The sequence below is a fragment of the Lissotriton helveticus genome, chromosome 1_1, assembly GCF_964261635.1.
Source record: "Lissotriton helveticus chromosome 1_1, aLisHel1.1, whole genome shotgun sequence".
In the NCBI taxonomy this organism is placed as follows: Eukaryota; Metazoa; Chordata; class Amphibia; order Caudata; family Salamandridae; genus Lissotriton; species Lissotriton helveticus.
In genome coordinates this window covers 1,168,471,243-1,168,496,549 of record NC_136057.1, presented here as the reverse complement: position 1 = coordinate 1,168,496,549, position 25,307 = coordinate 1,168,471,243, and the positions used below count along the sequence as shown (strand labels likewise).

The following is a 25,307-nucleotide window of genomic DNA, read 5'->3' as shown; positions in this document are numbered from 1 at the left end:
GCCAAGGTGGCGGAAAAGGCTATGAACTTACAACTCTCAGAGTTCATAGAAAAACATCAACTACTGGATAACACTCAATTTGGTTTCCGCAAGTTCCATGGAACCAAAACTGCCTTAATAAAAGCTACAGAGGACATAAGAGTGATCCGGGACCAGGGAGGTACAGCAATACCCGTATTGCTCCATCTGTCTGCAGCCTTCGACACGGTCGACCACAAGATCTTGGTCGACCATGCCGAAAACCTGGGCATCCGCCACATGGCTAAAACTCTGCTTTCCTCCTTCCTGGCCAGTAGATCACAGGTGGTCACATTAGGGCCCTTCCAATCGCACAAGCTGTCATTACCGTGCGGGGTTCCTCAAGGCTCATCCCTCAGACCGACACTTTTCAAAATCTATGTGTCGGACCTGGCCTCTGTCATCAAGGCTTATGGGATGGGCCTTACCTCATATGCGGATGACACTCAGCTTGTGTTGGCCATCAACGGGAATGGAGACAAGGTAGCTGAAAACTTCCAAGAGGGCATGCGGGCGATCGGTGAGTGGATGGCCTTTAACTGCCTAAAGTTAAATGCTGAAAAAACGGAGGTCGTCATATTTGGACATCTTTCCCCCGGATGGTCAAACACCTGGTGGCCCCCTACGCACGGAACACCACCTACACCAGCCATCACCGTCAGAAATCTAGGGGTGATTTTTGACGATAAATTAAATTTTATGGCCCACTCAAATAAAATTGCAGCAACAGACCATCATAAACTTAGGATGATCAAGAAAATCATGCCGTTTCTACCAACCTCAGCAGGTAAGACGCTGGTAAGCGCCCTAGTGTTGTCATCTCTTAACTATTGTAACGGCTTATTCATCAACGCCCAAGCAAGAGTGACCAACAAAATGCAGACCATCCAGAATGCTGCAGCCCGTCTCCTGTCTGGAATCCCAAAGTTCTCACCAATCTCTGAGACTATAAGGGACCTGCATTGGCTCAAGATTCGAAACAGGATCAAGTTTAAAGCTCTGTGCATACTTTATAAAGCACTGCACAACTGTGGTCCACATTTCCTGAAATCCCAACTTAGATACCAGTCCTCCATAAGATCGCTCCGATCTAACAAACTTAAAATCTTACAAATACCACGAACAAAAACAGTCAACTGGGGCGATAGACGCTTCCTAGTGGCAGCTCCCAGATTATGGAATTCCCTGCCAGCTTCCATCAAAGACAGCCCATCCTTGATGCATTTCCGCAGAAAGATAAAGACCTGGCTGTTTGATCAAGAAGAGTTACCGGCCTAACCTTGGGAATACATTCACAGTTTCTAGCGCCGAGACGCCTACGGGCAATTTTACGCGCTGTATAAATCTCAAAAATAAATAAATAATTCAAATTTACAAATGTTTTGATTCTATTCCGTAAACTTTCAGATTTCTTTTCTCCAATCTTATAGATTTTATACATGAAGACTTATCATGCAATATCAATGCAGCACTTCCACAACAATTGAACTATAGCAGTGAAGCACTGTGTTTCATCACCAACCAATAACTGCAGAACAGTACACCAACCAACCAATCTTAGTGTGGCACATTATGATTTAAGATCTCACTCCTTGCAGAGGTTCACCCTCCATTACAAGTTCTCTTGTACACACAATTCTACAACTCTATGCGGACATACATAAACATTCTTTGTCTGCTCCTATAAAGATAAACAAATACAATTCAACAATCAAAATAAAAATGTTCTAACACCCTCTGACTTTTTCACCCAGAAAGATTTTCTCTCAGATGCAAATTAAATCTCAGCCATCAGGATCTCCCTAATCCAAGTAGCTACACCTTTGAACAATGAGGTTCTGCCAACACTAATCAACATTCACAACAATTTAGTATAATCCCTATCTAAATTGTGTAGTCGGTGGTACCTCATGACATAACTGTAATGGTGAGAGATAATTTTATTGATATTCACACCTCCAATACTTAGCTGCCAAGGTTTCACATTTCTATGTGTGACATATTCATAATTGTTTGTGAAATTATGAGTGATATTTCAATGACTATGAGTGACACTTCCTTGGGGGCAAAAATTACACAATGAAGACAGGGGGAAAATAAATATCAGAAATTACAGCCATTTCAGCAACAAGAAACTCCAAGAAGATCTTAAAACTGCTGCAGAGAACCAGAAATGGAAGGGCACAAGATTAGTGCCCTTGTATCCTGATTAGACTGTATTTGCATGCGTAACCATAAAATTAAACATTAAATTAATCTTTCAGAGGCAGTACTTTATTAAATGTGTGTTCACATATGCAGACACATGCACGGTTAAATACAAAAGTACTTACTAGAAAGCAACAGATTGTCATTTGCATTATAAAATAAACAATTTACTTTCAAAGTCCATATGCACATAACATCTAGACCAAGCAAAACACCTAACCAACTTCACAAAACTTGAAATGAGAAAACACACTAAGACAAGCGCGAACAGCCCAGTCAGATCATTTACAGTGTCGAGTTTAGAGTATCAGAGGCTGATGGTGACACATTCCTTGCACTAACCTGTATCAGGGTTATGGACATTTATATCCAAAACCAAATTAGCACACAGTCTAAGATGTTATTATCTGCTTCCATGCAACTTGTTATACTCCCATGTCACAGTTCTTGCCATCTTTTACATGTTTTCCGATGGAAATTATTTATAGCATCTTTCACCTTGAGACCTGTTCATTTGAAACATTAATATAGAAGACATTCGGGGGGTGTGGCCAACCATCGAGCAAGGTGGCTGCACTTTAAAGCGGCTCTGATTGAACACACCCATTCAGAAGAAAATCTGCATAAAATCCAGTGAAAATAACAGCTAAATTAGTCTGTGGCGGTCGCAGATCCCATTAGGGGCACTCCGGTTGAGAAACTTAGAAAATCGGACATGCCGTAGTGTAGATCAGCTCTATTGCATGTCTGCCGGGCTCGGCAGTGAAGTTCCCGAAACGGGGGAGGGGCACTTAATTTCCCGTCGTCAACACTAACAACGGAGCCAAGAAACAAGAGCTTGAGTGCTACTGCGCAGGGAGCAAACTCAAAACTGACCTAATCGCGGTCCAAAGCAGGATACAGAGAAGCGGCAGCAAACTGTCCAGGTACCCAGTATCCACAGGAAGAATCAGTGGGTCAATAAATGGCACAGCTGTAAGCGTCCAGTGCATTGTGAGTACTGGCAGCAAACGCAAGGTCGTGAGAGGCACGCAGGCTGGCAGAGAGTGGGATAGAGGGAGCTGAGCAATTACGGGACCAGCCCCATCATACCCCGCATTATACCAGCTGTTTGGGAAGGGCATCAAGATGCCTCATTGAGAGAGACCTGGGTGCGTGGTAGTCTGGAGTGCTGGCAATACTCCTAACTGGAGTTAATTTTTATCGCCTACATCACCATCTCTGCGATAATATTGTCGACTCTTTCGGGCCTGACTGTGGCCTTCCTATAAAATGTTCTGGGCAAAGTGTGATGATTGGCCCCTTCACGTGGCAATGAAGCAACATTGGAATGACAGCGCAGAAGAGGTGCTGAGGCGCCACAAAGTCATAAAATCCATTTCTGAGACACAATGTATTCTCCCGGCACCATGAGATGTCTACGTCTAGTGGTGGAAACTGACTTTATAGAACTTTGGGTGTGCCCTGGGGGTGTTACATTGACGTAATCAGCATCTAAGTAGTATTTAACCACAATGCAAAGCCACTACTGTGGGGGAATAGCAAGGGAATGCCTGAGGATCCAACTAGAACGCTCAAGAAGACTAAACAAGCACATGCTAGTTCATTTCCCCAGACACGCGGTGGAGAACAATTGCCAGTGGGTCACTCAGCGAACGCCACAGATATCATCAGAGACCCAAGATGGCCGGGGGAAGGAGTGGCAAATCCACAATGCAAGCCAAACTAGATAAGTACGCCTGGCAAAAAGGTGCAAGCTTGAAAGATAAAGAGGGGGATGAGTCACCGAAGAAAAAACAAGAAAAGGATGGCTCGACAGAACTAACCCTCCAGGATATAATGAGAGCTATCACGACAGTAAGAACATCTTTGGAAACCAGAATGGAGAGTCTCTGCCAAGGTTTCCTTGGTACGGGCAGATATGCGTACCACGAACACTAGAATTAAATATGTTGAAACGACCACCAGTTCTCTGGCCAAGGACACGACAACCCTCCAGAAGATGATGAATAATCTGCAGGCCCGAAGTGAGAGGATGGAAGCTCAACTTGACGAATATGAAGGGCGCTCACGACGTAACAACGTGCGAATCCTAGAAGTGCTGTAACGCGCTGAAGGGCAAACAATGGACTTATTAGTAGAGGAATTATTCACAACTCACCTAAAGTTCACAAGACTATAAAAAATGTTCACAATCGAAAGGGCACATAGAGTGCCGAGTGAAAGGCCTAAACCTGGAGCGCACCAGAGGCCTATTGTAGCCAGAGTTTTCAGCTACAGGGACTTCATACTAAAAAATGGCTAGAACTGCGCCACCAAATAAATACGAAAACAGAAGGATAACCTTCTTCCCGGACTTTATGCTCAAAGTGCAACATCAACTATGCAATTTCCTCGGATTAAAGAGTGCCCTGTGGGAGAAAGGCAACAAGTAAGCAATGCTCTTCCCTGCCAGGCTGTGGGTAGAAGCAGAAGGTAACGTGTTGTTCTTTGACACCCCCGAGCAAGCATGGGACTGGCATGAAGGATGGTGCATGGTAGGAAAGAAGGCTCACCAAGGTCTGAGAGAATGAGAGGGGCAATCCCGGAAGGAACGGAATGCAGAGTCTACACCCGGTGACAACTTGATGGCTACTGGTGGCAAAGAATAACTGAATTGTATCCTTTAAGGTCAAAATGGATGGCAAGAGTAGTCCTCCTAGCAAGGCCTTTGAGGACTTGTCCTCTCCAGTGGCCATGTGAGTGGGTTAGAGTGCCCAGTGAATCCCTTTGTAGGGTCCTGGGACTGAGCAATGGAACGACAAATCACAGTGTTCCCTAGGGGACTAAACGTTCAGCGAGGTAATTCACAAACACTGAATGCTGGTCGGGTGTGGGCTGGCTCACAAAGGACAAGTTTTAGGGGTGGGCGATAAGCACTCTGCAAAGTTTGGGGGCGGGACGTTTCACTACTGCCATGCAGGGAGTCAGGGAGGGAGGTGAATTTAGTTTGTTGAGGGGGTGGGACCCCTGTCGTAAGGGATTCTCGTTGCTACTACCAAGAACTGTATAATGATGCAGCCAGTGATTTATGGAGACAGGCAAGGGTAGTGGGGATGTTTGCTGTGTTCTTAGTTTAGTTTACACAGCACTGACAGGTGACGCCCAGAAGATAATATTGAGACTCACACACTTTACACTGAGAAGCGTATGTTAATAGATGTTCAACGACTGCACACTGTGGGATGCTCGGTGAGGCTCCCTTGACAGCACAAAGTGTCCATGTAAGCAATGTGGCTGCAAATGAAGCAGGGACTTAAAGTGATGTCCTGGAACGTCAACAAACTGGGGGACAAGTTAAAAATGGATATGTAAAAAGGCCTTCACCTGATGTTGTCTTGCTCCGGGAGATACACTTACAAGGGAATGCGTGCAAGGCGCTGACCAGATGGGACTTTGGATTAACGGCACATTCTGCGTTTGGGTCCGGCTCCCGAGTTGTGGGAATGGAAAACCTCCAGATGACGATAGATTGCACATGGACAGACAACCTGGGCAGATTCGTGGCAACCTCAGGGAGATGGGAAGGCTGAATACTGAACCTGGTCTCAGTATATGTACCACCAGGACTATAGGCATCAGCTTTCAAGGACCTCAGTGACCTGCTCCTGACCCTGCCTGCAGGGAGACTCGGTGTGGGGGGGGGACTTAAATTCCATTGTGTCTGACAGACTAGATTGTTGGCCCCCAAATGACCTGCTGCTTGCACAAATGCAAATTCACAACTTTCTGGGAGCAATGGGGCTGGTAGATACTTGGAGGGTGCTCTATCCCGTAGAACAGCAGTACACCTTTTACTCAGGGGCCCATCGTAGTATGTCTAGGATAGACTACATTGTAACCCTGGCAGACCAATTAGAACAGGTCAGAGAGGTAAACCATTTGGCAAAAGGTATATCAGACCATTCACCCATCTAGGCTAGGATAGAGGTGGGGGAGCCGGGGAATGGGAGGATAGCCCATCTAAAGATCCCCCAGATAAAAGAAAAAGTTGTTCGGGATAGTGAGCATTACTTTCGCAAAAATGAGAACTCAGTGGAATCAGCACAGACACTGTGGGAGGCCTTAAATGTTGTGATACTGTTTCCCTCATTGCACTGGTGTGATTAGAAGCTGATATTTTACAACTGGAAGGGGAGCTCAGAGACTAGAATGCAGAAGAGGTCAGACATTCCTTATAACTAAAGATAATACAATGCACAGACCTGGCCACTGATGCTGCCAGGGTGCAATACAGGGCAACGCTCAGTAAAATTTAAGAGGTGGGAGACAAGGCTGGGAAACTAATGGCCTGGCTGGACCATAGAGAGCAAGCAAATAGGTTAGTGATAGAACTCAGGGCTGAATCTAGCCAGACGCTTACTGAACCGCAGGCGATCGCGGAGACATTCGGTGACTATTATAGCACGATTTATCAATCTCAGACATCTCACACAATTACAGACGTAAATTCATTGTTGGGAGATATCTCCCTGCCCAGGATCTCCGACAAGGACCAGGCAGATTTGGAGCAAGACCTCAAAAGTACGGAGGTAGTTCGTGCCATACAAGAAATGAGTGTGGGCAAGGCAACGGGACCGAACGGCCTACCTATTGAACTATATAAACTACCCTCCAGAAAGATAGCACCCTACCTGACCACAATGTTTCAAGAGAGTCGGGATAAAGGATCACTCCCCTTAGGTCAGAGATTAGCAACCATAGTGGTCATTCAAAAAAGTTGTAAACCTACGACTGAAACTTTCTCATACAGGCCAATAGCTGCTTATTGCAGAAGCCTAAATCCTAGCAAAAACACTGGCCACCCGTTTACTGCAAGTCATAACCAAACTATTTTACACAGACTAATCTGGCTTCATGCCAGCCAGAAATACTTCACTAAACTTGCGATAATTAGACGGAGTCCTAGACTGAGCACATACAATAACTGAAGACACAGTGGTTGTGTCACTTGATGCAGCCATGGCGTTTAACACAATAAAATTACCCTATATGTTTTCTATGCTGAAGAAATTGGGATTTGGCCTGGGTTTTTCTAATTGGATTCAGCTAATATATAAAGATCCCCTAGCCCAAATAGTTGTTAACAATCGAAAGTCCCCAATATATCTGCTAGGGAGGGGCACCGGGCAAGGTTGCCTTCTCTCCCCGTTGCTTTTTGCCCTCATGCTGGAGCTGATTGCGATGTGGATAAGGAAAGACCCTGCCATAAGAGAACTTAAGTCGGCTGAGGACTCGGAAGACCGTATTTCATTATATGCAGACAACATATTCTTGTATTTGGCCTCCCCTGCTACTTCCCTGAATAGAGTGATGGACATCTTTATCGTGTTCGGGAGATATTCTGGATATAGTATAAACCTGTCAAAATCAGACATTTATGTTCTCAACGGTAGATTCCCCTCCTTGCCCAAAGGGTTCACTATCGCTCATGCGGTAACAGGATTCAAATATATAGGAATATATGTCTCTAAGGATCCAGCCCATTTCTATGACCGTAACCTCTTGCCCCCACTGCCAACACTTCGAAGTGATGTCGTACACTGGAAGTCTGTTCTGCTGTCCCTGTTGGGACGTGCAGCACTATTTAAAATAATGTTCCTACCATGCTTTTTATACGTGTTGCAGAACACACCTCATCTTGTAGGGGCAGATTACTTTAAATCTATAGAAAGCGCCCAAAAAGAACTGTTATGGGAGGGAAAGCCACCTAGAATATTCATTCAGAAGCTTACAGGAGGGTGGTATGATGGAGAATTGGGCTCCTGGATATTAAAAGATACTATTGGGTGGCGGAACTCGCCCCAATTAATTAATGCATGAATAGACAGAAAGGGAACCCTGGATAGCAAATGGATAGGTGGCTGCTTCTGGGGGGTAGCTTCATGGGGACTCTATATGTTATCCCCACCAAGCTGAAACTGTCAGGCCCCACTCTACACGCGGTCAAGGCTTGGCGCGCGGCAATGAGAAGTCTGGTCTGGGAGGGTAGGATCACATTGTGCAAACCCGCTATGGGAGGAGGAACGACTGTGTCATTTGAGACACACTAAAGGATTCGGCCTTAATCGGGATTTCCAGGGTCAGAGATTTATGGAGGGCAGAAGGAATTGTCACTTTCACCCAACTGCAAACTAAGTATGACCTTTCTAACACTATGTACTTTCCAAACCTCCAGATCAGACATACACTACACGCTGTTATAATGAAGGGTGCGATGTTGCCAGAGTCCCCACATTAGAAGATAGGGTTTTAGATGGACACATGCCAGAAAAGTCCATTTCACTGACTTATAGGAAACTAATCAACAATGAATCTGATCCCCTCCTTGGACTCCGGGCCAGATGGGAGCATGATGTAGGGGGATTGGAGGATGAGGAATGGATAGAAGCATTAGCCTCTATCCATATCCATTAGCCAAGGAGACCGCTATCTCCTTTAGGCATAGACTTGTACAATTGAAAGTACTTCACAGAACATATCTTGCCGGCCTGGCGTTCGTAAGGATGGGATATAGACCTGTGGCGGAATACATGAGGTGATGTGGACACGAAGGAACTTTCATACATATCATTTGGGAATGTAGAAGTATACAGAAGTATTGGTCCACAGTGACGAAAAGTATGGAGGAAGTAATGGGTCACAAAATTGACTATAGCATAAAGTTGTATCTCCTAACAATATGGGGCCCTACTGATCTAAATAGCAAGGAAATGATGTGGGTGACACTTGATATGATAATTGCCTAACAAAACATTGCTAGATTGTGGGGAGCGCTGGAAAAACCGGCATTTACTGTGTGGGGGAATGACATGGATTGGTCTATGTTAATAGAGCAGACAGTGTACAAATCTAGAGGATGTCCTAAAAAGTGGTCGCAGATTTAGGACAACTGGAACAAGTATAGGGGAGGTATATGTGAGCCCCCATAGAATAAGTGTAGACAAGATTTGGGGTATTCTCTTCATAATTTAGATCTTGCTAATAATGTCACACCATAGAAAACATTCAAAGTCAGTTGTATGTTTTCACACCAGTGATTCAATGATGGTCGCCAGTGTTTGTAAAAGTGTATACATTGTATAAGCTTGTCATTAATAAAAATAAATAAAAAATATATATATATAGAAGACATTCTTCTATCAAGTGATAAACTGGGGCGGAATTTGGTTTTCTTCTTTGTTACTCTTGAGAACACCCTTTCTTAATCAGCATTTCTATGAGGCAATGTAAAGATGAGTTTGGCTACTTTTAATATAGGAAAAAGCTTTCTTCTCTGAGTGTCAACAACAGTAAATTCTGTGAGTATTGAATGCCAAATGACATCCATCCTGTAAGTGACAACATCATCCGTACCACAATTTATTTCAATAGCAGCCCTTTCTCTTCTATTTTTTTATATGTCCTCAAAGTTGGTGACTTGGGGCCATATGTATCAACAAACTATTTTGCATTTCCTAAATAGCGAATTTTAAGGAATCGCTATTTAGGAATTGCAAAATGGTATGTATGAAAAAAATCGCTATTTTTTAGCGATTCCTTAATATTCCTTATTTGCGAATTCGCATTTTGAAAATTCGCAATTAAGGAATAATTTCCAATGCATTCCTATGGGCCAGGAGGCCCATTGGAATGATTGCGAAATAATTCGTAAATTGCGAATTCGCAATTTGCAAATCACTATTTGAGAATTATTTCAAGGGTGCCGGGGTGTCTCAAAGACACCCTGCTGAACCCCTGAAATATACAAGTGTGTGCATATGGCGCACATACATGCCCTATGGGCATGTGTGTGCATCACATGCCACCTTAAAAAATACCAAAATATGCATTTTATAAAGAATTCGCAAGTTACCATCAACTAAAAGTTGGTGGTAATTTGCGAATTCTTAACCATATTTCGCTAGCCAAAAATGCTACATACATAGCATTTAAGGAATCGCAAAATTGCGATTCCCTAAATGCTATGGCAAAATAAGGAATCGCACAACTTTGCAATTCCTTATTTTGGGAATGTTTCATACATCCCAAAACATGCAAAACGGCCGTTTGCGAGTCATAAAGGCCGAAATTCTGCGAATTTTGGCCTTTGCGATTCAAAAACGGCTTGATACATGCGGCCCTTGGTATTTTACAAATTCATGCTCTAATCAAATTAAGTCCTGCTCTGTAAACTTGAGGTAGGTCGCACACCGTTCCACCAAGAACAGCAAACTATCAAAACTATGTTTATTTTCTCAAAAAAATTAAAGACCTGTACATGCTTGACAACATTGTCATTAACTGGAAGGACTTTCAAAGCATGCTTTACTCCATTCTTGTGTAAGCTGCCTACTGCTTCATAGAATGCTTTCTGGGATCCTAGTTCAATGTGCCCGCTTTGTAGCATGTTTCTTAACTTTCCTCCCACGATAATACCAACATACAGACTTGAATCTGGGATCTGGCACTCCTCTGATGTTAAATCAGATAAACTGGCATCTGAGCTCCCCTTGAATGACTGTATGACATCTACATGAAACACTCTACTCAAGAGCACAACAATTAGTTAATTCATGGGATTGTATAGAATGTAAATGACTGAATCTTCCCTTTGAAGCAAAAGGTTAAAATTAACAAAAACAGGTAACACAGCCTGAAGGTATAGGCAGTGGACCTCAGTCATAGGGTTCTCAAAACTCTTAACAAGTATCCTTAACCTGGCCTTGCTTGTTCTGTCACTGCCTGGTGTTGATAGGAAGTATGAATGCAGTGCAGCAAACTGAAGAATCAGTCTATCCAAAAAGTGGGCAATCCTACACACCTCACAGAAATAAATGTCATCATCCGGCGGCAATCATAATCAACAGATTGGCAGAATTGAGCATACATATTCTTACGTTTTGAAAAATAGTCAAGCCAGAAGTAGACATCTACAAGCAATTCTTCTATATCAAACTATTTCAAGCTAGAAAAGAAAGCAGAAACTACATTGGATTCTACATTGTGAGCCATGTGGCATGGGCAAACCATTAAATATACATTAGAATTCAGAGACAGTACTCTAGTTTTAACAGAGTTATGCCATCCCGCATTCACTGAGGTACTATCTACACCAAAGCCAATACAATTTTCCCAAGGAATGGAATGCTTTGCCATTCCAATAGATACTGCAGTAAATATAACTTCAGCTGTATTTTCCTTGCTTGAACATGTAAAGTAATTGGCAGCATACCAGACCCTCCTAAAAGCTGAGAATGTCATTTGAGCCCTAAGTCAGTCAATAACAGGTTGACCAAATGATAATCAGCAGCAACTGGCACATTGTGCTCTGCCACATATCCTGTGAATTGTATTCACGGCCCTCTCTGGCAAGGTAGTCTTCATTGGAACTCTTCTTTGACATGTAGCCTGAGATGGGCTTCATTTAAATTTGTATGCCCTGAAGATATGTATAAACTTTACCGCGTTTCAGATCAATCTGTCCTAGATGTCCACAGGAGACATTCTTCTCACAAATCAAGCAGCGGAAGACATATGTATCAGTCTTAACAGGAACAATGATCCCTGCAGTTGAAAAGAATTTCCAAAATTCCGATTGTCCATATGAGTTTTAGAATATAAGGATTTTAAATTAAAGCACTAGTGGATACAGTGGCTAGGCTTTTCACAAGCACCTACTGACGACACCTAATACAGACTGCTTTAGTACAACACAAAAAGTCTTTGATATCCATTATGACATTTGTTGAAAACTGACTAGATGCTGTTTAGGAAAGCGCACCAAGTAATGAATTGAGAATCCTAGGACAGCCATTCCACTGACATAAAATAGGGATGTCCAGTTCACTATGGTGTAGCACTCCCACATGATTGACTGAAAAGTAATCTGTACATAGAGAGAAACTGAAATGCCCAAGAACATACATTGTGTGGGAGCATTTATTAAAATTTTAGTCTCCTAAATAACAGATGCTGATAGTAGAAAATATACATTCTCTTCATATAATGAAAGGGAAACACACATATAGCCTGCTTAACATTACTCCAGGGCCTCTCTCACAAAGGTCTCTCTGGGACACGGCCCCAGCATCATGTGTGAGCCTGAACACACACAATGGTAACAGTGTTGCTGAGCAGTCCGGCAGAAAAACAAAACACACTTAGATTGCCAGCCAATGTGGGCCTGCTCCCCTCTGCCTGCAAAATCAAGAGAGCATGACTATCAGGACTCCGGGGCCTCTGCTCTTAGTGATGTGAGTGACGAGCACCCCAACAGCAGGGATGAGAGCCCTAGTCAATACATGCACCTTTGTAAAGTCCACTGAAAACAAAAGCCTCTCAGTATGCCACATGTGATTACTTGCACCATTTTATTAAGGAGTTTAATGTATGTGGCGTAAGGAACTCCATAAGAGAGCTGAAAAGTTAATTACAGGCACGGAATTCTAGTGCTTCCTTGCTAATTGATGGTGCTAACAGTTAATCTCAGATGGATCAAATGGACAGCCAGCCCTGCATGACTGCATCTAAGGCAAAACCTGATCAGATCTCCAGAATGTGAAAACAAAATCATCTTTGGAGGGCAGTGATGCCCAGGCCTGCCAACTGACTCCTTCGCCTACCCCAACTCTTTTAGTCTATTATGTCGGGCATAACGTGTCCTTCATGGGGTCCGTGTGGGCTGAGATGTGGCTTTAAAGTTCCCTAATCAGTGGTGGGCCTTGAACAACAAGATCATTTGCTCTGAGAACACAGTCCTGGGCACACGTTATGGAGATATAACAATGGTAAAAATGTCTCGTATTGTGCCAATTTCTGTGGTCGAAACCAGTATATTTGTTCGAACGTATTTAATATTGCAATAACAAAGAAACAACCAGCCGACATGTGTTTCGTCACATGGGGGAATTATCCCATTACTTCTTCAGGGCTGTGTGGCGTGGTGGATGGACCAGAAGAGTCACGAGGCCTGTGAAGATCTCACAGAACATGTAGGAGTTCCTGTAGTGATGGTGGCCTGAGTGAGAGGCTCACTGTGGATGGGACTGGGAAGCCCAGGGTAGCAGCAGAACCTATTGGAGGGTGGAAACGTCCGCATCCGGAAATCGAAGTGGACCCAGTGTCTGTTCATCCTCTCCTACCAACTGGAGTAGTTCGGCGCACCCGCCCTTTGCTCACTCCTGACACTGGATGTTCCTTATACTGTCCCCAAAGTGTCTCATACTTCCCAGCAGTATGGCTCCCCAGCCTTAGTGCCTTCTCCATTACCTGGACGTCAGTAGCTACATTTTTCCTTAGGCGTCTTACACTTCCTCCTGCGTTCTACCCTCATTTCTATATGGCACACCTGGACTTTTCCAACCTCCAATAGGTTCCACTGCTACCCTGGGCTTCCCAGCCCCACCCGCAGTGAGCCTCTCAATCAAGCCACCCTCACTACAGGAACTCTTACATGTACTGTGAGATCTGCCTGGATCACCGGTGTCGACCACAGAAATTGGCTCTATATGAGACATTTTTACCATTGTTATATCCCCATAACGTGTGCCCAGGATTGTGTTCTCATTACTGGTGGGGGTTTCCTGACTCACACATTTACGGGGGTTACAGGGTATTTCCCCCGACCTCGTAGCACCGTTCTTACTCTTAGCATAAAAAACCTAAAGTGTACTAGTCTGAGCGCTAATCTTCCTGTTTGCACTAAAAACCCTTGAGATAGTAAGATCATGTGCTCTGTCTGACATTTATTTGATCATTATAATATAAAAAATTGGGAAAGTTAAGTGACAACTACTTGAAGTCAAGGCACTGGATAGACTACTTACTTTCAGTTCTTGATCTTCAGAGCCAGCCAGCAACGTGCTCTTCTGGTGTGTCGGCGACCAGACTAGGCAGCTCAAGGTGGCCACCTGTGATTCCCCTGCAGTAATCCACCTCTTCTGCCTGGCATTGCAGCCAGTTTTGCAACCACTCAGTGACAGTGACGACTCTGTCACTGCATAGCTTAATACACTCACTGACCCTCGCTCGGCCACGAGAGCCATACTGCCCAAAGAGAATCAGTGCCAGGGGCCAGAAATTAGCCCCCGGGCACCGACGTGCCCATAAAGCGGCTGCCCGGTTGGTCTATAGGTGAGAGCAGCAGTGCTGTGAGTTGCAATCCAAATGCCAATATTGTCAGTGACACCGGCAAACATGCAGTCCCTCAGCAGCCGCTGCGCCATGCTGTCAACCAGTCTGCCGGACTACCGCCTCTTCCACACATGACTCCCAGGAGGATGTGAGGTCACATCCCCCGTGGCGCCACAGCCAGTTAAGACAACCATTAGGGCAGACAACTCCCAGGGTGTCTCGGTATTGGTCACAGCCCCAGCCGGGCTGTGACGTCAGGCTGTAGTGACTCAGTGATGACGCAGCGGAAATCATGATTGCAGGCTTGCAAAATAATACCTTGTAGCAGCACAACTGTGAGCCTCACTGCTGGCGGTGCCCCGGCAAGCCTGCATGGGAAGCCGGAGCAGGCCACAGGAGTGAGTTGGCAGTAGCCTGGTGTGGCCACACACTGTAGTTCCAGAGCTTGTATAACAGTTAAGTTGGGCGTTAATTTACGTGACAATGCATTTCAGTGCAGTGATGCAGAGCACCACATATAAATGCGTTAGTCTAATGCCTGATACATGGTACTTGGCAAGACTGACAATACAGCCACCAACTTTGAAACTGCACCTTTCCAGTCTTCAAATTCGGGGCTTTGATCTATATCAATATTGCAGCTTGCTGTCTTCTTCCTCCTTCAGCCAGCCAGTCAGCTCTCGATGCTAAAATGGGATTAGGCTCATTTTCTCACAGAAATACAACAGTCTACAGGCAGCAGTGTTGAGTTTCCAAATACGCTGTATCAGTTCTAAGATTCATTCTAGCTCATTCTCCCATTCAGATCTGCTCCCCACATATAAACTACATTTCTAACTTCCAATATATCAAATGTATTCATGTGTTTAATAATGGTCTATGTAGAAGCTGAAACATCAATACAACAAAAATTGAAACATTTAGCACAGCAACCATGTATTCTCTTTAAGAATACAGCATCTTCATATATGAACTATTCACTACTCCATTAAAAGACTCATTTCTAATCATATGTTAACAGAGACCTTTGTTTACAAATAAACATTGTTTGGAAATATATGAAAACAGTTATGCAACTATTATTAATTATGAAAAATGTGTTCATGGAAAGGTCAAGAAATAAACATGTTATGCACATTTGGGGTTTCTAGTCAAGTCAGCTTGTCAGGCAATGTTGCGTTAACCATTTGAGGCCTAGTACGAGTAAATATGGTTGCATTATACAATTGTTATGCATATACATGCATTTTATTTTCATTTAAGACTGCAAAATGCTCATTTCTTCACATTATTACAACTCTTAATTTTCGACAATTCCAGCTCACTTGGGGGCACATTAGGATGGTGGGCGAACTTTGTCCGCTCACCATCCCGTCATAAAAAAGGACCTCCCGCCATATTGAACAACCTGAAAATAAGAACATGTCGCCAGGCCGTTATTTTCTGGCTGGGAGGTTCATCTCCAATCCTGACCTGTCGGGGTCTCAAATTTATGATGGAAATTAGAAAGCAGCTACAGGCCTCCCAATGATCATTTTACATATTGCCTTGCCCCACCCTCTTTGCTAGTGAACCCCTGCCCACTCTATAAATCCTTATCCTGTAAGAGGGGGCGGGTTTCGAGTAGAGATCTAGTTTTAACTCTTTTTTTAAACTGTTATCTTCTTGTTTTTTATAATATAACCTGCGTTGCAAACACTGGTTAATCTTTCCTTTCTTATTGTAAGGATTTTTATTAATTCAACAATAAAAATATTTTGTATTGTATTGTATTGTATTGTATACAATTGTTATGCATATACATGCATTTTATTTTCATTTAAGACTGCACAAATGTTCATTTCTTCACATTATTACAACTCTTAATTTTCGACAATCCCAGCTCACTTGGGGGCACATTAGGATGGTGGGCGAACTTTGTCCGCCCGCCATCCCGTCATAAAAAGGGACCTCCCGCCATAAGGGGGGAGGGGGTCCCGTGGGTGCCATTAGGATGCACCCCCCACAGTGGCGGGCCATCCTGCATTCCTAACATTGTGGCATGCAGTGCACTCAGCACCGCCCGCCACAATGCCAGGAAGGCATGTTGTGCATGGCCCATGTGCACCCTGGAGTCCCTGGGGGCCTGCAAGGGGCCCCCCAAGCAGACTCCGCATGCTCGGCCGGGCGGAAAAGCGGTGGCCGGTCTTTCCGTCCGCCGCGGACCCCCCCAGCCATTGTAACATGGCGGGGGGTCATTTCTGCACAGATGGCGGGTTGATCGCCCCCACCGGGCCGGCGGTGACTACTGCCGGCCCGGCGGGGGCGATCAGCCCGCCATCCTAATGGGGTCCTAAGTTACAGTTTGTCTCTTCATAACAGAAGAAATACCCCTTAGTCTAAGCCCGATGTAAAACAATTCATCGCAATATGATACACCACGTCCCTTTTCACAGACAACAGCAGATATCTACTTGCATGCAATAAAATATGCCTTTTTCCCTGTTTTTATTATTTAATAAGGACGTTCTTTTTTTTGTTTTGTGGGAGTAAATTAGGACTCCCTATAATAAGAACAGTAATTTCCAAATCATAATTTTAATTGGATATGATGATTAAGGTGAAACCATACAATTTACCAAACGCAGGCTCTCCCTAAATCGTTTAATTTTTTACACACAGTAGTTATTGATGTTGATTTGCAAAATACATATTAGAACACAATATAAGTGGATATCGTTTGGGTAAGGTGCACACATACAGCCAGGCACGTTTTTCAGTACTGACAGCAGTTATTTTGGGACCAAAGAAATTTTGAGACTGATGGCCTTGGAAAGTGCAAGAGTTTAGATGTATCTATGATACAAGAGTAGTTTTATGGACCATCGATAGATTCAATATGGCCACAGGTAATTGCCTGCCAGTGTGAGCTGCTTGTTTGCCGACATTCCAGATTGATAACTCAGTCATGTTACCAATTTCAATTTGCATGTAGATTCACTGTAAGAAAGGTGTTTTATTAAATAATATTCTAAATCCCTAGAGGCTTTTGAATGAGAGAATTCCTTTGAGCACCTCAATACACTAACTGTATCTTCATTTTTATTGCACCGATGCCTGTTTCCTCTCCCCCTTTTTGCTTGCAGTGATGAACAATTGAGCCTGCTGGTACAATAACCTAAAACCTACCTTACAGAAATCCTTTCTCATGATACAATGGTGTATAAGGAAAAAATAATTATCAATAGATTACATATTAATTTAAAATGGAGTATTCTTGAAGAAATGCTTTAGATATACATTGCGAAGTCACGTTTGCAGAATAGGCCACTAATTGTTTGTTTTGCTTTAAATACATTTGGGACTAGAGCGGCATCTCTGTAATAGATTAAATAGAAGAAATGCATGTCAAGTGCGATTAAGGAAGAACATTATGGAAAATAATGAAACCATAAATGATTAAAATAATCTGTCTTTATAATGCAATGCCTAGAAGATAGACGTATATGCATATACGATCTGATGCACTTTGTGAAATACCGATTAATCATTGGATATTTAGGGAGAAAGTGGGGGCATTTTTCTGGCATTTCGTTTGAGAAAAAAGTGAAAGAAATGCACTTTTTCTAGAAAGCATGTGGGTAGTGTTTTATACAGTGTTCTAAACATAATAAAATAATATTAAACATTTTATAGAACCTCTATTTTTCTTCTCTGAGCTTCGTTTCTGTAAATCCAGCTACAGAATGACTGCTACGTTTCAAAGGTCTCCTCTCCCAAAAGACAAGTAAAGTAAGCTTGTCGAATATCATGGGATCTCTTCAGATTAAAACAAGGTCATGTACGAGGCTCATCTGTGATTTGTGTTTAAGGGGAAGATTTACTAGTTTCTCACACTGTGCAGCAGCCGCAAATATTTCGCGTGAGAAGGAGAGAGCTGGAGAGCACCATATTTACAGACATATGGTGCTCTCCTCACCTCTCCTCGCTCAAGCACCCTTGCACTATGGCGCAAAGGTATGTGCATGGTGCTTGGAGGCACATTTCTGCACCAGCGCTAGCTAGAGGGGAGAAGAGTGGCATATCTCTGTAAGTATTTTGCTCTCCTGCTCTCTCCTTCTCAAGCGATGCAGTGCAACATTTTTGGCTGCTGCGATGCGCTGCATTGCATGAGAATTTTGGAAATCTGGGCCTCAGTTGCCTACCTGAAGCTCTCCACCTTGAACCTTTGTTTCCTTCGTCTCATTTAATCAGTCAAATCAGGTTTCCAAGGTGCTTTGCATTTTTTTTGTCTATTAACTGCTTGGCCATGGTTTTCATGACTCTATGGCCAGGATAGACCCTGTCCTTTCATGCCACTCGCTCTGCAACCTTTTGGGTAGCAGCCACCGCTGGTTCCGTGCAGTTAAGCGCAGTAGAGCAGTGGGGCAGGGTGGAGTGGGGGAAGTTGATAGAGGACAAATTAGGATTTATTTATGTAATTTTCCCTATACCGTTGTCTGTCAACTTTGCCCCACCCGCCCCGGCGCTTACCTGCACGAACAACCTCTGAGCAGACATGAGGGCGTTGTAGGTTGCTTCTCCAAGTTTAGGTGTTAATAGATCTGAGAGAAAAAATATTGCAGCTTCTTCTGTTTGGCCATAAGGAATGGTTGGAAATGGCCCGTTGACTCTTCAGGTTTGGGATAAGACTAGGTTTTTTTTGTCAAACATATGTTTATTAGCATATAGGTATAAACTGCAGTACCATATGACAAAGAAAAGATCAAGTGGAGCTTACAAAGTACAGCAGTGATAAAAGTCCAGAGTTGATGCATAGTATAAGGCATAGCTCCAAGCCGGTAACTAATCACAATATCGAAAAAAAATATCGAATGGACATAATATCGAATCCAAAATATAGAATGGGCATAATATCAAATGGACATAATATAGTTGTTAATAATATCGAAATTTAGGTAAGTAATATCGACGGTCAAAATACCGATTTTTTTATAATATCGAATTTTTATAAGTGTTTTGTGTGTTAGTATATGTGTTAAAATTGTATATTATTTTTATAATGTGTGTTTAATTTTCTTAAAGTAAAGAATTTTTTGTTATTTAATTTTTTCATAATTTAATTCTGTAGCAGGTTGTGGGTTTATAGGGGAATAGGTGGGAAGTAATTTAATTATAGGAATTAAATATTACTTTTTAGGAATTATCTATTATTTTTTATTTATTTTTGCGTTTTAGTACTGTAGCGGGTTGTAGGTTTATAGGGAAATCGGGTGGGAAGGAATTTAATTGTATTTAAGTAAATATTTATTTTTATTTGTTGGTATTGATAATTAATTTATTGTTAATTAATTATTAATTGGTAATTAATTGTATTAATAGGTAATTTATTTATATTAATTGATTCATTGATAATTATGTTAATAGTATTATTGTTTTATTCATAGCAGGTTGTTGGTTTATAGGGGAATAGGGTGGGAAGTAAGTTAATTGTATTTAAATAATTATACAAATTATTTTTGTGTATTGATAATTAATGTACTGTTAATTAATTATTAATTGGAATATTTTTTATTATTTATTAATTTTTGGCATTTAAAATTAATTAGTTGGTAATTAATTATGAGTAGGTAATTCATTTGTAATAACTAAAATGTCTTTGTATTTATACTTGATTGATTATTAAACATTATGTGATTGGTAATTAATTTTAATACATTTTTTATTGGTATTGGTAATTAATGTATTTTTATTAAATTATTAAATCATTACTTTCCCTACTGGTACACTCACTGGAGTGGGAATAGTAATTTTTACCTCCTGCTATCCAACGCTTTTCCTACTGTTGCATTCTCTAAAATGGGAATAGTAATTTTTACCCCTAAGCTATCCTATGCTTTTCCTACTGTTGCACTCACTGGAGTGCGAATAATAATTTGTACTCTCCCGCTATCCAACGCTTTCCCTACTGTTGCACTCTCTGGAGGGGGAATAGTAATTTTTACCCCTACGCTATCCTACGCTTTCCCTACTGTTGCACTCCCTGGAGTGGGAATAGTCATTTTTACCCCTACGCTATCCAACGCTTTCCCTACTGTTGCACTCACTGGAGTGGGAATAGTCATTTTTACCCCTACGCTATCCAACGCTTTCCCTACTATTGCACTCTCTGGAGTGGGAATAGTAATTTTTACCCCTACGCTCTCCTATGCTTTTCCTACTGTTGCACTCACTGGAGTGGGGATAGTAATTTTTACCCCTACGCTATCCAACGCTTTCCCTACTGTTGCACTCACTGGAGTGGGAATAGTAATTTGTACCCCTATGCTATCCTACGCTTTCCCTACTATTGCACTCACTGGAGTGGAAATAGTAATTTTTACCCACCCGCTATCCAACTCTTTCTCTACTGTTGCACTCTCTGGAGATGGAATAGTAATTGTTACCCCTATGCTATCCACCGCTTTTCCTACTGTTGCACTCTCTGGAGTGGGAATAGTAATTTTTACCCCTACGCAATCCAATGCTTTCCCTACTGTTGCACTCACTGGAGTGGGAATAGTAATTTTTACCCTCCCGCTATCCAATGCTTTCCCTACTTTTGCACTCACTGGAGTGGGAATAGTAATTTTTTCCTATGCTATCCAACGCTTTCCCTACTGTCGCACTCACTGGAGTGGGAATAGTAATTTTTACCCTCCCGCTATCTAACGCTTTCCCTACTGTTGCACTCTCCGGAGTGGGAATAGTAATTTTTACCCCTATGCTATCCAATGCTTTCCATACTGTTGCACTCACTGGAGTGGGAATAGTACATTTTGCCCTCCACTATTCTACGCTAAAAATATGGAATATTTTTTATTAATATTACGTTAATATATTTTAAGTATGCTTTATTTAATTATATTTATTATTTCATTAATTTTAAATTACTTTTAAGACATTTTATAAAATTCAATATTTTGACTGTATTTTTTACAACAATATTTTGGATTCAATATTTTTTTTGTACTTACCTGTTTGTAGATAGGAATTCGATATTTTGGCATTCGATATTTTGTCCTCAATATTTTGTCAGGTCGATATTTTCCTCCTCAATATTCTGTCAGTGATCCCTTCAAGCCATCTTCCCATAAAAGATCTAAAGTAACAGGTACACAGTTCAATATTTGCAAGGCCCAGAATGTGTCCACAGTAAAAAAGAAAATGATGCATTCAGCCCGTCTTTCTTTTGTGACAGGTTTTAACTTCAACCCTTCCAACTGGGTAGGAACCCCTATATAAAAGGAAATCCCCAAAACAGAACCTCCATAAAGAAAAGGAAAAAATAATCAAATGACCCACCCCCCTCCCTACTAACAAAATAATGGTGGCAGCAACATGTTATCAGAGTATTACAAGGTCGAGTCATGTACAGATAATTTAAAATTGAAAGAGATGCATATCTCTAACGGACGGAGGACAGACTGCTGAGGGCAATCCCCTTGCAAGAAATGCAACCAGCGGTCCCCATTTATAATCAAAAATGTTACAGTCGTCTTGAAAAATGTCTGACATCATTTCAAGGCACAATAATTTCCAGAGCCTGGAATGCCACAATGAAACCGTAGGAGCCTCCTTCCGCTTCCAGACTGCCGCCATCGCTACTTTCGCCATTCCTATGCATGTCCACATCATAGCCTTGTCCGCCTTGGTTTGATATACAAGCGATGGATCCCGAAGACCTAAAAGATTCTGCCATGGTAGTTGGAATGGGGTAGCCCAGAATATCTTTAATGTGTGCAAGAATTTCCTCCCAAAACAGGCATATGGTGGGGCAGTCCCACCAAATGTGTTGAAAGTCACCCAAGAGCCCAAAACCCCTCCAGCATCTATCTGATGTGTTCGGGAATATCTTTGCAAGCTTAGAGGGGTACAGGCACCAGTCCATCATTATTTTGAGATGGGCTTCTCTGAGTTATAAAGAGTGAATACATTTCATAACATCTGAGCATAGCCCAGACCATTCCCTGTCAGAGATGTTGCGTTGTACGATCCCCTCCCACATATTCATGTAGCGTTTTCTAGGGGAGTTTTTAGAAGTAAGCAGGTAGGTCTATAAAAAGGGAATCACCCCTTTCATAGAGCCTACGTTTTGTACGTATATTTCAAACTTTATAAGTGGGCGTGTAGCTGCATCGCAAATGTATGGTGTGAGGACCCAGTGCTTCAGTTGAAGGTAATGATAGTATTCAGCAGGTCCCAAACCGTAATCCTTTTTACAATTATCGAAAGTAAGAGGGTCAAAGTTGTGGAATAAAGGAGTCAGTGGCAGACAACCACCTTCCCTCCACAAATGTAATGGTCCTTCTTGGAGGGCCAGGGGAAAAGCCGGATTGAAATGGAGGGGTGTAGAAGGTGAAGGGAGTGTGGTCCATTGCTCTTTCCCTGATACAGAGTCCCAGACTTTCAAGGTGGTGAGAATAGGAGTGCTAATGTAAGGGTTTGCGGGCCTCTCCCTCCAGGGACCCCAAATGAGGTCCCAGATAGTCCTCCCAGCAATGATACAATCCATATAGAGCCAATGTTTCTCTGACTCCCGTTTGGACCACTTGTAGCTGGGTAGCTTTATAGTATAGGCCAAAATCGTGTAGGCCCACCCCTCCTTCCGCCCATGGTCATCGCAATATGGAGAAGGAAAAGCGTGCCCGCCCTCCCTGCCATATAAACTGGGAAGGAAATCCCTGTCAAGTTTGATGGGTAATGCCTGAAAAAGGTACCATAGTTTAGGAAGCACCATCATTTTGACCGCATGTATACGGCCTAGCCAAGATATAAAAAGAAGGTTCCATTGAGTAATATCGGTTTGAAGTTGGTTAAGAGATTGATGATGGGAAGGTAGCCTTTTATGGCCCCTCCACGCAAGGCGTCAATTGAGCGGGAGGTCCACTAGAGCAAAGTGTGTCTCTGCAAGTGTTAGACCTCTTCTTCTGGAACCATGAGATTAAGTATATATGATTTGACTAAGTTAACCTTAAAACATGCTACTGTTTCGAATCGTGCAAGATCGGTTTGAAGTGTAGGGAGGGAATTGGACGGGTCAGTAAGAGACAAAAGCACATCATCAGCAAAAAATAATATTTTGGGGGAATCACCACTAAAAGAATTCCCTTGATGTTCGGGGCTGCTCGGATGGACATTGCCAATGGTTCAATGCTAAGAGCGAATAGTAAGGGTGATAACAGGCATCCATAGTGAGTCCCTCGAGTAAAGGAAAAGGGGGCTGACAAGATCCTGTTTACTTGTACTCTAGATCTAGGTTGTACATAATTAGCCTTGATCATGGTAATGAATTTATCAGCAAAGCCAAATTGTGCAAGCTTAATAAAAAGGAACAACCAATCCACCCTGTTGAATGCCTTCTAAGCGAATAACCCAACCAGCACTACCGGTATTTTCCGTTTGGTAGCTTTCTCAATGAGATGTACTATACGCTGGCTGTTGTCATGGGTCTGGCACCCTTTAATGAATCCGGCTTGGTCAGGGTGGATAAGGTCTGGCATAAGGTAATTCAGTCTGGCAGCCAGAATAGCCGAATAGAGCTTTGCATCCAACTTTAAAAGGGCAATGAGGCGATATGAGGCGCACAATTGTGGATTTTTCCCGGGTTTGGGGATAACTGTGACTAATCCTTCGGCCATGGAGTGAGGGACCTCTCCGTCCTCTGCCATCTTGTTAAAAAGTCGTGTCAGGTGGGGTATAAGATATGCGGCAAAGGATTTATAGAATTGGGCCGTCAATCCGTTGGGGCTCTGAGCTTTGTGAAGTTTAAGAGCTTTAATGACTATGCCAAATTATTCAGGAGAGATAGGGGCTGCAAGTGTATCATTACAGTCCTGTGAAACTTGGGGAAACTGCAATGTTGAAAAGTAGCTGTGTTGCAAGTCCTTATCTTGAGGTTCCTCAGTGTAGAGTGTAGTATAGAAGGATCCAAAGAGATCGGCCTTTTCCACATCTTTGTGAACCAACCAACCCTTCCCATCTTGAATGCAGCCGATGTATTCCCGTTCCAGCTTTTTTTTAACTGTCTAGCTACCTATCTTATTTCCCTGGGAGTGGGAGAGTTGATGCAGTTTCAGCAGTGTAAGCTCCGCCCTGTTATTATAAATTGTCTGAAGTTTCCCCCGAAGCGCTGTAAGTTTGCTGAGAGATTCTCTAGTGGGATTAGTTTTATGATTAGTTTTCGGCAAGTTCTAATTCAGACTCAAGATCTTTCCGCTCTTTAGTCCTTTGCTTATTTGGGGTGGAGTTGAGTACTATGCATTTACCCTGGAAGACTGCTTTAAAAACATCCCAGTTATTTAATACAGACGTATCTTCGGGCGTATTCAGGGCAAAAAAGTCAGTGATCATTTCCCTGAGTTCTGTACAAAGCACCCTATCCCTCGTGAGTGACGTCGGGATATACCATTTGTTAGTGGTGAACGGCTGTGGTCTGACATGGATAGGGGAAAAATCATGGTCTCTTGGAGAGTTCCCAATAGATTCATGCTAATAAAAATATAATCAAGTCTGGAGTATGTGTGGTGTACGTGAGAATAAAATGTGTAGTCTCGCGTCTGGGTGTATAGAGTACGCCAGGCATCTCTGTAGAAAAAGGCATCTCTGAGGCCCATGTTGTGTATTTGTTGTTTAGCCTCCATGGAGAAGTAAATAGTGTCTGATCTGTGAGAATGTGTGCTATTGAGATTGGCTTGCCAAGTCAGATCAAAGTCCCCTAATAAAATTGTAGGCCCTTCTGCAAAATCTTCTATTTTCGTTAGGAGAATATATATAATGCTGCCTGCCCCGTGTTGGGCGCATATGCTGCAATAAATGTGCAGAGTTTACCCTTCAGAGTGCCCTTGACCATAGCTAATCATCCCTCCGGGTGAAGATAGCGAAGACAGCAGAGAATCGAAAGAAGATGC

General features: G+C 42.6%; 1 pseudogene; it reads right to left on the bottom strand.

The window, feature by feature from the left end:
• Positions 1-10,361: 10,361 nt before the first annotated feature.
• LOC144763658 (uncharacterized) lies at positions 10,362-11,508 on the bottom strand (annotated as a pseudogene).
• Between the last annotated feature and the right edge of the window lie 13,799 nt (positions 11,509-25,307).